Here is a 13,889-nt window from a genome sequence, read left to right as displayed (position 1 = left end):
TGTTTGGATTTGTTTCGTAACGTTTGTAAACATTTGGCATTAATCGCTAAAAAGGTGAATATTTTGATTTGTTTGATAACGTTTTAAACGTTTGGCTTAAATCGCTAAAATGGGGAAACGTTTGGATTTGTTTCGTAATATTTGTAAACGTTTGTAACTTTTTTTCATTTATACCAAGACCTAGGAAAAGTTTCAATTCTACCCTATTTTCGATTTTTATGTTTTGTTTTTAACCCAAAAGTAAATTTTTTTGATAATTTTATTAACTTAAAGATGATGATATTAAAAACAAGATACGTAAATGATTAACATTAACGTTTTATTAGAATATAGGTTAAAAATAAAGGATTAATTTAAACTCTTTTTCAAAAGAAAACAGGTCAATTCAACTCATTAGGGTAGAGAGGAAACATAACAAAAATAGGGTACAATTGAAAGTTTTCCTAGGTCATGGTATAAATGAAAAAAAGGGAAAAGTAATTAGGCCAAAGGTGAAACGCCTGGATTTGTTTCGTAACATTTGTAAATGTTTGGCTTAAATTACTAAAAAGAGAAAATGTTTGGATTTATTTCGGAATACTTGTAAACGTCTGACTTAAATTGCTAAAAAGGTGGAACGCTTGAATTTGTTTCGTAACGTTTGTAAACGTTTGGCTTGAATTGCTAAAAATGTGAAATGTTTGGTTTTGTTTAATAACGTCTGTAAAGGTTTGGCTTAAATCGCTAAAAATGTGAAAAGTTTGGATTTGTTTTGTACATTTAAAATGTTTGGTTTTATTTCGTAACATTTGTATGTGATTGGCTTAAATCGCTAAAAAGGGGACACGTTTGGATTTGTTTCGTAACGTTTGTAAACGTTTGGCTTAAATTGCTATAAAGACGAAACGTTTGGATTTGCTTCTTAATATTTGTGAACATTTGGCTTAAATTGCTAAAGAGGGGAAATGTTTGGATTTGTTTCGTAACGTTTACAAACGTTTGGCTTAAATCTCTAAAAAGGTGAAACATTTTGATTTGTTTCGTATCGTTTGTAAACGTTTGGCTTAAACCGATAAAAAGGTGAAACGTTTGGATTTGTTTCGTAACCTTTGTAAATATTTGAATAAATTGCTAAAAAGGTGAAACACTTTGATTTGATTCGTAACCTTTGTAAACGTTTGGCTTAAATTGCTAAAAAGGAGAAACACTTGAATTTGTTTCGTAACGTTTAGCTTAAATTGCTAAAAAAAGGGAAACGTTTGAATTTGTGTAACGTTTGTAAACGTTTGTCTTAAATCGCTAAAAATGTGAAATGTTTGGATTTGTTTCGTACGTTTGTAGACATTTGGCTTAAATTGCTAAAAAGGTGAAACATTTGGATTTGTTTCATAACCTTTGTAAACGTTTGGCTTAAATCGCTAAAAAGGTGAAATGTTTTGATTTGTTTCGTAATGTTTGTAAACGTTTGGCTTAAATCGCTAAAAAGGGGAAACGTTTGGATTTGTTTTGTAACGTTTGTAAACATTTGGCTTCAATCGCTAAAAAGGTGAAACGTTCGGATTTTTTTCATAATGTATGTAAACGTTTGGAATAAATCGCTAAAAAGGTTAATATTTAGATTTGTTTGATAACGTTTTAAACGTTTGGCATAAATCGCTAAAATGGGGAAACGTCTAGATTTGTTTCGTAACGTTTGTAAACGCTTGGCTTAAATTGTTAAAAAGGTGAAATGTTTGGTTTTGTTTCATAGTGTTTGTAAACGTTTGGCTTAAACGCTAAAATGAGGAATCGTTTGGATTTGTTTCGTAACTTTTGTAAATGTTTGGATTTGATTCGTAACGTTTGTAAACGCTTGGTTTTATTTTGCAATGTTTATAAACGTTAGGCTTAAATCGCTAAAATGGGGAAACAATTGGTTTTGTTTCGTAATGTTTGTAAACGTTTGGTTTCAATCGCTAAAAAGGTGAAACGTTTGGATTTTTTTCGTAACGTTTTTAAACGATTGTCATAAATCGCTAAAAAGGTGAATATTTGGATTTGCTTGATAACGTTTTTAACGTTTGGCTTAAATCGCTAAAAAGGCAAAAACTTTGGATTTGTTTCGTAATGTTTGTAAACGTTTGGCTTAAATCGCTACAAAGCTGAAACATTTGGATTTGTTTTGTAACGTTTGAAAACATTTGGCTTCAATCGCTAAAAAGGTGAAACTTTTAGATTTGTTTTGTAACGTTTTTAAACGTTTGGCATTAATCGCTAAAAAGGTGAATATTTTGATTTGTTTTTTAACGTTTTAAACGTTTGGCATAAATCGCGAAAAAGGGGAACATTTGGATTTGCTTGATAAAGTTTTTAACGTTTGGCTTAAATCCGCTAAAAAGGCGAAAACTTTGGATTTGTTTCGTAACGTTTCTAAACGTTTGGCTTAAATCGCTAAAAAGGTGAAACATTTGGATTTGTTTTGTAACGTTGTAAACATTTTGCTTCAATCCCTAAAAAGGTGAAACGTTTGGATTTGTTTCGTTACATTTGTAAACGTTTGGCATTAATCGCTAAAAAGGTGAATATTTTGATTTGTTTGATAACGTTTTAAACGTTTGACTTAAATCGCTAAAATGGGGAAACGTTTGGATTTGTTTCGTAATATTTGTAAACGTTTGGCTGAAATTGCTAAAAAGGGGAAACATTTGGATTTCTTTCATGACATTTGTAAACGGCTTAAATTGCTAAAAAGGTGAAGGCCTAATTACTTAAAAACCACTCACCTTATAACTTTTTTTCATTTATAGCATGACCTAGGAAAAGTTTCAATTCTACCCTATTTTCGATTTTTATGTTTCGTTTTTAACCCAAAAGTAATTTTTTTGATAATTTAATTAATTTAAAGATGAAGATATTAAAAACAAGATACGTAAATGATTAACATTAACGTTTTATTAGAATATAGGTTAAAAATAAAGTAATAATTTAAACTCTTTTTTAAAAGAAAATAGGTCAATTCAACTCATTAGGGTAGAGATGAAACATAAAAATCAAAAATAGAGTACAACTAAAATATTTCCTAGGTCATGGTAAAAATGAAAAAAAGTTATAAGGTGGGTGGTTTTTAAGTAATTAGGCCAAAGGTGAAACGCTTAGATTAGTTTCGTAACATTTATAAACGTTTGACTTAAATTACTAAAAAGGGAAAATGTTTGGATTTAATTCGGAATGCTTGTAAACGTTTGACATAAATTGCTAAAAAGGTGAAACGCTTGAATTTGTTTTGTAACGTTTGTAAACGTTTGGCTTAAATTGCTAAAAATGTGACATGCTTGGTTTTGTTTAATAACGTTTGTAAAGGTTTGACTTAAATCACTAAAAATGTAAAACATTTGGATTTATTTCGTATCGTTTGTGTAATACCCCGTAATTTTAAGTAATTAGAATATGCCACGACGTCAAATTGAAGTAATCAAAATATTAAAAATAATATTTTGCGGGTTCGAATATTAAGAAAAATGTTCGGAAAGACTAAATTTAATAGTCAAAAGATAATAGTTAGGTTTGACTATTTAAGATTATTAAATAACGGGAAGTGATTTAATGGATTCGGAATATGTAAATTAAATTTAAACGTAAATTTAATTTATACGAATCCGTAAAAGAGTATCGTAATAATATGAGTTTAAAATTTAAATCGGGAATTTAAATTTTAATAAACGAGTGTGGGCGTGAGTAATAAATTTGAGAATACTCTTTAGCATCGTATAAATTGATATATTGATTATTAAAATATCAATGTACCACTCTAAATGGAGAGTTTAAGATTTTGGACAAAACCCCGAAATTAAAATGTCGAAACTCGGAAAGATCGACGAGTTATGGACGAATATAAATTAAGATATATATATAAATATATATATATATATATTAAATAAAAAATAAAAAGAAAAAAAGAATAAGGGAGAGGCGGTTGACTATGTCGGCTTAAAAAGGGAAAATTCTTCCTTTAATTCCTGAATTCTTTACTTTAATTAGTTTTAATTATAAACTAATTAAATAGTATTAGATTTTCTAAATTGAAAATAAAATAATTTATAAGTCCGAGCGAATAATTTTGATGTTAATATTCGCGAAATAATTTGACGAAGCTACCGCCAAATTTTTATGGAATTTGGACATAGTAATTTTAATTAAGCGGGACTGATTTAGACGTAATAAATGTTTGAAGATTTATTAAAAATAAAATATAAGTCGGATGCGAATAAAAATTATATTTTTATTCGTTTTATATTTTATTGGATTTTTGGATAAAGTTTGACGGAATTTGGAATTAGTCTCCGTTTGGACTACGAACGACTAATTAAAATCAGAGTTAAAGTGTATGATTGAGCTAGTACCAATGGTACTTTAGCCAATCCAATTTCTCTATAAATAGGAGCAGAGGGGCACCTCATTTCTCCTGCGTCAAAGGGATTTGACGTACTTGCGGCGCGTTGCGATCCATTTCGCGATTCTGACTCCGATTCTTCAACGAATCCAGTAGTAATCGAGGTATTAATCTCGTATACGATGTTTATTTCGATATATATTAATTGTATATTCGATATTAAACGGTAAACGTATCGAATCGATCGCGTACGTATGATTCGACGTATTAATTATAGAATTGAATTGTTTAGGTTGTGATTAAATGTTCGGAGCGGGAAAAATCAATCGAGCACGTCAGAAAGTGGCTCGGGAATGAAATCCCGGTGCCTGCACGTGTGCACGACCGTGCATAGGTAGTGCACGAACTGGCCAAGGCCGTGCACGAATGTGCACTGGCCAAGGCTGTGCACGAACGTGCACAGGCCCTGCACGGACACATAGTCCGACTCCGACGGGATCTTTTCAGGCGGCAAATCCGAGGGGACTTCGCCTAGTAGGACGGGGTGTTTACCGTCAGTTAGTAAATGTTTAAAGGTGAACGTTTTAAAATGATATGTCTATACGTTAAAACGATGCGACGTTTTAACTAGGCTCTACATTAATCAATGTGATTAATGTTAAAAGGACTATAAGTCTATACCAGGAGTGGTATTATATATTGAACGAGAAGTTTAATATTGAGATTAGTTCATGTGATTGTTTATAGAGTCGTCTATAAACAATAGTTGTTTGAGTCTATCGTTTATACGATAGGACTAGAGTTAAAATTCAATGTCTAATGTGTTTTGACATTTGAATTTTAATTAGATCCGACGAGTGGTCGATCTAGTGAGCCAAACACCAACGTGTTTTACTTACAAGCTTGCTTGGAGCTTACGTTTTTAAAAATGGGGACGACAGTACTGTGAGTTTTACTTTGTGCTTTTTACTTTTGAATATTTATATTTAAACTGTTTTTAAATAACGGGAAGTCTGTCTTTCTGTTTACAGTAGTTCAAACTATTTTGATAAACTCTTATTGAACTACTGGATATAAGATAGAAGTTTTGAAAAGTTGCGTGTTTTCTAAAATGCTTGGACCAGTTGTTTGAGAGATACACTGGTTTCATCATTTAGCATTTTAGGATTGTATTGAAAACAGAGCAGGTGCGTCAACTGAGATTGATGTTTGCGCTCTGATTTCTTGAAATACAATCAGGGTCTTAAGACCTAGTTTTCGGAATTGTGTTTACGTTAAACGAGAGAAAGATTTTAACGATATTTTCTGAAAACAAATCATATGTGATATATGATCTTGAATTGTGATCGCGTTTTTAATAAAGGTGTTAAAGTGTTTCCGCAACGAGGTTGCAAACCTTTTTATGTTTTAAAACGCGAAAAATTTATAAAGGTTTTTAGGCTTGCTACGGGTTTCGGAGAAACCACTCCCATTCCCTAGCGCCGGTCGCGATCCATGAATCTGGGTCGTGACAGTTTGTAAACGTTTTGCTTAAATCGATAAAAAGGTGAAATGTTTGGATTTGTTTCGTAACCTTTGTAAATGTTTGAATAAATTGCTAAAAAGGTGAAACACTTTGATTTGATTCGTAACCTTTGTAAACGTTTGACTTAAATTGCTAAAAAGGAGAAACACTTGAATTTGTTTCGTAACGTTTGTAAACGTTTGGCTTAAATTGCTAAAAAGCTGAAACGTTTGAATTTGCATAACGTTTGTAAACGTTTGGCTTAAATCGCTAAAAAGGTGAAGTGTTTGGATTTGTTTCGTACGTTTGTAGACATTTGGCTTAAATTGCTAAAAAGGTGAAACATTTGGATTTGTTTCATAACCTTTGTAAACGTTTGGCTTAAATCGCTAAAAAGGTGAAACGTTTGGATTTGTTTCGTTATGTTTGTACACATTTGGCTTAAATCGCTAAAAAGGGAAAACGTTTGGATTTGTTTCGTAACGTTTGTAAACGTTTGGCTTCAATCGCTAAAAAGGTGAAACCGTCAGATTTTTTTTCATTATGTATGTAAATGTTTGGAATAAATCGCTAAAAAAGTAAATATTTAGATTTGTTTGATAACGTTTTAAACGTTTGTCATAAATCGCTAAAATGGGGAAACGTCTGGATTTATTTCGTAACGTTTGTAAACGCTTGGCTTAAATTGTTAAAAAGGTGAAATATTTGGTTTTGTTTCATAACGTTTATAAACGTTTGGCTGAAACGCTAAAATGAGGAATCGTTTGGATTTTTTTTGTAACTTTTGTAAACGTTTGGATTTGATTCGTAACGTTTGTAAACGCTTGGTTTTGTTTTGCAACGTTTATAAACGTTAGGCGTAAATCGCTAAAATGGGGAAACAATTGGTTTTGTTTCGTAATGTTTGTAAACGTTTGGCTTCAATCGCTAAAAAGGTGAAACGTTTGGATTTTTTTCGTAATGTTTTTAAACGATTGGCATAAATCGCTAAAAAGGTGAATATTTGGATTTGCTAGATTGTTGGCGCAGCGGGAGGCGCGGGTCCGGATCGTATATTTCAATTCAAAATCGAAATTCCAACAATTCGGATCCTAAAGTTGATCATATCAACAACAAATGGATCGTCGTATCATTTAGTAATTAAAGCACGCATCTAGGAATCATAAGAGGAATACCTATGTCGATTCTCCAACGATTCTTGTAGTCCCGAAAGTACGGCGACCTCAAGCTCGTCCACACGAGTATGCGTCCGATTGAATCCTCGCCTTGAAGTAATCCGTAAGAGTTCCTCTTGCCGAGCAGCCCTAAGCTCAAACTCTCGCCGCGATCACTATCTTGCTCGGATATATGAAAAACGTCGCCAAGTTTTTCCCGTGATTGATGACTACTTGAACTCCTTCAAGTGCTTTCTCTCTCTACAACTTTGTAGTGAGATGTGTGTTGTGTGGTATCTTGAAATGAGCAAGGACATGCTCTATTTATAGGCTAGAGCATGCCTTAAGAATGCAACACCTTGCATGCTAGGTGTCACACACCAAGCAAAGGTGTTGCCACCATGTGACACCTTTCATGTGGTGACATCACATAGGTGACATCATATAGGTGATGTCATCATATGACATCACATATATGACATAGGCTTATCTCATTACATCATCACCATGACATCATCATTCCATTAGTTAATGATTAGTCATTTAAGTATCATTAATTACACTAATTAATTACTTAAACCTTTTAATCATAAAACTTGGTTAAAATATAATTAGGTTCCTACTAATTTATAACTCTTATAAATTAGTCCCTAATTAATATGGACATAATACAATTAGGTTCCTAATTTATAACTCTTACAAATTAGTCCCTAATTTGTACTTGTTTTTCATCTTAGATTAATTTCCGAGATATGCTAGTATCTATATGAAATCGATCTTTCGTAAACTCAATCGGTTGCACACTCTATTGTGTGTGACTAACTAGGTTCACATCTATATGGCAACGAGAGACATAAGAAACGCCTTTCTTATATTAAATAATTAAATCCCATTTAATTATTAATTCTCGTAGATCGAGAGTGACGTCTAGCAACATATCACGACCCCCAAATAGAGATGAATGTTTCGATGCATTCTTTTTGAACCAATGTTCATAATTACCGTACACTCAGAATTCCCTTCATCTAAGATTCCAATCTCGACTAGTGTCACGGTTAAGTCAAACACTGTATGTCTTGATTATATGACCTCATCTCCCAGTTCTAATTCTTGATAAATATGACTTCCACTGGAAACAACTTTCTATATAAGTCATATACACCTGCGCAGGTTTTATCATCCATCAAGAACAATTTGAGATAGCATAGAATCTTGTCTCCGTTCATCCAGAGTGATGAATCCTTTCTAGGTTAAACCCCTATCTCCATATACAACTAACTAGAGCCAACACATCCCGCGGCTCTAGCTCATGAAAGATCTAGAGTTAAGGAGTATCAAACTCTAATCACCTATATACAAGATAGTGTCACCGCAAGTCAAAGGACATATGTACAATTATGAACTAGATGACATTAAATTGACTTTAATGAATTACCATGTATAAGTCATCTAGCGTCACTTGTTCGACTCACTCAACACCTTGAGTGTCCACATGTTTATTCTGATCCCCATCAAGTAGTATGAGACTCACTACTTCCTATAATTAGTAACTATTTACTAATCAGGAGAATAAACAGAGGTGACGATCTTTCCGGGATAATGCGATGTCCTTATTCGTAGGACCCCATCGATCGTGAACGGTTATTTAGATCACTTGTATAATAGAATCCGTCACTCATATTCTTAACACCTTAAGAATAGATTCTATCACAATGTGATAAGGACAATACGTAATAAATGAACACTTAGTTGATGAGACACTTAGTTCAAATAGAACATATATATCTTTGCCATTGGGATTAATTCTACAAATATACACGATCAAATGGCCCTAGGGCACATACTACTAACAATCTCCCACTTGCACTAGTGCCATTGACAACTATATCTAAGCCCCATCTTCACAAGATGTAAATATTAATGACTCTAAGTCATGTAAACCTTAATGACTCCAAGTCATGGGCTTTGTCAGTGGGTTAGCCGTCTTATTGGCAAATGCTATCTTTTAGAGAAATAATTTATAATTTTCTCTTTCCAACAATTTCTTTAGATAATATGATAATGCCTTTCTTTATGTTCGGATAATTTGTGAGACCCGGTTTCTTTTGCTAGGGCAGTAGCACCATTGTGGTCGCAAAAAAGAGGAACTTTCGACTTAATGGAAGAAAACCGTACTTAGTTCAATTATAAACTAATTTATCCAAACACCTTCTATTACGACATCTCATGTCATAATATACTCGGCTTCTATAATGGAGTATGGAGTTGATTCTTGCTTAGAACACTGCTAGCTCACTACTCCTTCTTTATAGATAAATATGAATCTGGAGATAGACTCTCTATTATCCATATCTGATTATTAATCAGAATTTGTAAAACGGTCTACTTAAAAATCTTGTTCTCCATTTGTTAATACCATATCTTTAGTTCAATAAAAGTACTTAAAGATACCTTTAACAACCATCCAATGTTCTCAACATAGATTGGATTAAAACCGATTAGTCCCACTAACCGCATAGACAATTTCTAGCTTTGTATGTGGCAACACATACCTCAGACTACCAATTGCCAAAGCTTATGGTATCTTTGCTAGATTCTTTCTTTCTTCAGAAGTTTCGGAAGACACTCCCTATGAAAGAAGAATTTTATGCCTAACGAGTATCAATCCTCTCTTAGAACTTCCATATTGAACTACTTCAATATCTTTTCTAAGAAGAGCCTTTTGGAGAAACCATTTATTCTCTTAGATCTATCTCTATAGAGTCTAATACTGAGAATTTAGGCTACCTCTCCAAGGTCTTTGATGGAGTACGTATTAGATAAACCAAAGTTTTACAAAAGTAATCATTCCGATATTATTATTTAGTAGTAATAAGTTATCTACATGAAAGTTCTTGAAAGTGAGTCTTCTCCCACTAACCTTCTTGTAACCATTGGGTTTATCATCGTTCTTAATAAATTCGTAACTTCTTACGGATTTATCAAGACGATGAAACTCGAAGCTTTCTTTTCATCCACTAGGGATCATTTTAGCTTACACGTCTTGGAACCTTCTTCGGATTCAAAATCCTCGACTTGTTCCATATAGATATACTCCTTAATTTAACCATTAAGGAATGTGGTTCTTACATTCATATGTCTAACCACAAAATCTAAATGTGTAGCCTTGGTAAGAAAAATCTTGATGAACTTAAGCATGGCTACCCGCAATAAAGTGTATTCACAATACAACTTCTTGCCTCTAGCAAAACTCTTTTGCAACAAGCTTAGATTTAAAGGTCTCCACCTTTCCATTAGTACCAATTTTACACTTGAAGATCCATTTAAACCTTATTGGTATAATACCTTTGGATGGATCGACTAGCTCCTAAAATTTGGTTTCTTTATATGGAATCCATTTAGAATTTTATTCCTTCAAACCAATTTTGAAGAATCTATATCACATATAGTTTCCTCATAAGTAGAGGGATCAACATTTGATCTTTTACTCCATGACTAAATAACTCTTGTTTATCATGTGGGAAAACCATCTCTCTCCAGTGGACGAGATACTCTACTTAATCTTCGAGTTCTTAATGTAGATACATCTTTTACTAACTCCGGCTTTTAGTGGGTTTGATCAATCTTCATTGATTCATTATTTTGTTGGTAACTAGATGACTCCTCATCTAATTCAATATTCCTTTCTTAGTGTCCCTCTTGAATAAACGCTTTATCAAGAAAGACTACCACCGATAAACAACGATTGTTTGTTCGGTTCGAATATAGAAACAATATCCTAAATTGTCTTTAGGATATCCAACATAACCTTTTCATGATTGATTTTGATTCCAAATTTATCGGATATCAGTTTCCTGATATGTTCCGAACACCCCAAATCTTAATATGCTTAAGACTTGGTTCCTTACCATACCATATCGCATACGGTATTCTCGGAGTGGATTTAGTTGGAACTCGATTTAGAATATAATTTGCGCTAAGAAGTGCATGACCCCATAATGAAATGGGTAAATCAGTATAGCTCATCATTGATCGTACCATGTCTAACAATGTACTATTCCTCCGTTCTGATACACCATTCAATTGTGGTGTTCCCGGAGGAGTCAGTTGGGAAATAATACCGCATTCTTTTAAGAATGTACCAAATTCCGTACTTAAGTATTCACCTCCTCGATCAGATCGAAGGATTTTAATACCTTTTCCAATTTGGTTTTCTACTTCATTCTTGAAGTCATTTGAACATTTCAAAATCTTCATGTTTGTTCTTCATAAGACAAACTTAACTATATCGTGATAAGTCATCGATGTAGAAAATGAAGTATAAATATCTACCTTAGTCCGTTTCTTTAAACGTACCATATACATCACTATGTATGATCTCTTAAACGGCTTTAGCTCTACCTCTTTGTCCCACAAAGAATAATCAGGCCATGTTGCATTTAAGATACGACTCACAAATCGGAAGAGATGCAAAATCTTGATTGCTCAAGATTCCCATCCTATCTAACTTGTTATGTCTATCTTTTGCAATATGTCCTAATTATAAATGCCAAAGTTGTTTAGAAGTTTGATTACTTATGGTATTAATTTACAAAACATCTTTTGCATTAAACATCTTTATTCAAGTCATAAAGAACATTTTGTACATATCCATACCCAACTCCGTATTATCAAACATAATACTACAAACATCCTTTGTAAATAGAAAATCAACTACCAAATTTGTCATATAAATTCGGATATGATATTTCTATATATATTGGGTAAGTACAAAAAAACTTGTTTAAGTACAACTTATGTTTATTTAAGAAAATTGAAGTTGATCTTATAGCTCTTGTCGCAACACTTGCGTCATTCCCGAGATTTTAGATTACTTCATCTTTTTCCTTTATTTCTCACTTTTACTAAATCCGTAAAAGATAAACAAATGTGATAATTAGCATCAGTATCCAATACTTAAGCTTTTAAATGAGCAATTGACATTGGAACATGAGATAGACACATTCTTGATGGAATTGTCGTTCCTCTCGTCATTGCCCTTTAAGTATTCACAATACTTAATACAATTTCCATTTCAATGTCTTTTGTTTTGACAAAAGAAACAATTTCTTTTATTGACCAAACCGCCTTTTAAATATTCCAAATATTTCCGGCTATGACTTATACTGTCCTACATCTTAACAAACGAAAACACTTTTCTTTGTTAACCAATGTGCATTTCTTTTTCGCAATAGCCTTGGAGGCATCTAAATATCTTAATCAATAAAAAAAATGGTTTTAAACCACTAGCCGATTACTATCGTGAATGTCACTTAAAAGGATTCTATTTAATCTTATTATCCCTTAGATAGCAAAGATCTCTAATTAGTATTCGTGTTATTTTGTATATTTAACCATAATGATTTGGTCTTTATCAAAATGGCCTCCCACTATCTTTTTCGAATCCTACACTTCCAAAATAGGAAACGTGAATCTTTGTTGGAAAAGATTTCAAGTGGGTGATTGAATTCTTATATTCATTTATCTTTCCCTCAAGTACTTAATGCTATTCTTGGGATCAAAATGATATATAAGTGAACAATTACTTGTTCATCATATCTCATATGAGGTTCAATCATTTCCGGCTCCTAATGCTTTCACCCTCAAGTACTTAATGCTATTCTTAGGTTTCCACATTAGTTAAGTTTAACCCATTAAATCAACTAAGATGTATCGATTTGAATAATATACGACTCAGGTACGCCTAATTGCCTTTCTCGCCGTATATTATATCGACTACACCCGTAACATCTCATGCTTAACAATAAACTCAACAACATCTCTTGACGATATCATCTCACCCCTTTGTATCCATAGCCGACAAGATGATAACTCAAAGCGTGTTAGTTTATTGCTCCAATGGAGAGCCATTGATAAACAATTTAATGATTAATCAATATAAACTTAATCTTTTAACTTTTAGGAAGATTTCTTAGGGTTTTAAGTTATTCAGGTCTCACTAAACACACAATACATTTTAGCATGCATCTCATACATATTAAAGCTAAAATTAATCATGCAATCACACATGTATGATCATGGACTTCCTAGGTCTCATTCTTTAGCCACAAAAGAATGAGCAAACTATTACATATCTCGGAAATGATTCTCTAATCATTCACTATGTAATATCTGCTTTCTTTAGGTATCGAGGAATCGTCCTAGAACCTCCGAAAGCCTCAACCGATCGCTGATCCTCGAAATAAAAATTTATTTTTATTTTACGTTTTCCTTTTTTTTTTTTTTTCGAGTCGGAAACTTTTTCCCGGGTGTAAAACCCCTTTTTCAGCATTTCAGTTTTTTACGGAAAAAAAATATTTTTTTTTTCGGGCCGAAAACTTTTTCCCGGGTGTAAAACCCGTTTTTCAGCATATTTGGTTTTTATGAAAAAGAATATTATTATTTTTTTTTTTCGGGTTTCGCCTTTTTCCGCACATCCCGTTGATGACAACATAATGCACAAGCGAATCACGTATTGTGTTAAATGATCACATTAGAAAAATTCCCAGGATAGATTGGAGGGTCACGAGCGAACCACTTAAGTACCAATCTCCTAGACAAAATTTAATCAAATGTAATTAATATCACAATAGCGTTTGTTCGTTTTTGGAAAAACAAAATCCTTCGGAATTATAAATTACATGCCCAATAATAATTCCTAAGTCCATGATTATTTATACATTTATTCAATCGTAAAGCGTTAATACTCGATGATACGGTGGCTCTGATACCACTGTTGGCGCAGCGGGAGGCGCGGGTCCGGATCGTATATTTCAATTCAAAATCGAAATTCCAACAATTCGGATCCTAAAGTTGATCATATCAACAACAAATGGATCGTCGT

Source organism: Mercurialis annua, linkage group LG8 (assembly GCF_937616625.2).
Source record: "Mercurialis annua linkage group LG8, ddMerAnnu1.2, whole genome shotgun sequence".
In the NCBI taxonomy this organism is placed as follows: Eukaryota; Viridiplantae; Streptophyta; class Magnoliopsida; order Malpighiales; family Euphorbiaceae; genus Mercurialis; species Mercurialis annua.
Note: the sequence above shows the minus strand (reverse complement) of the source record.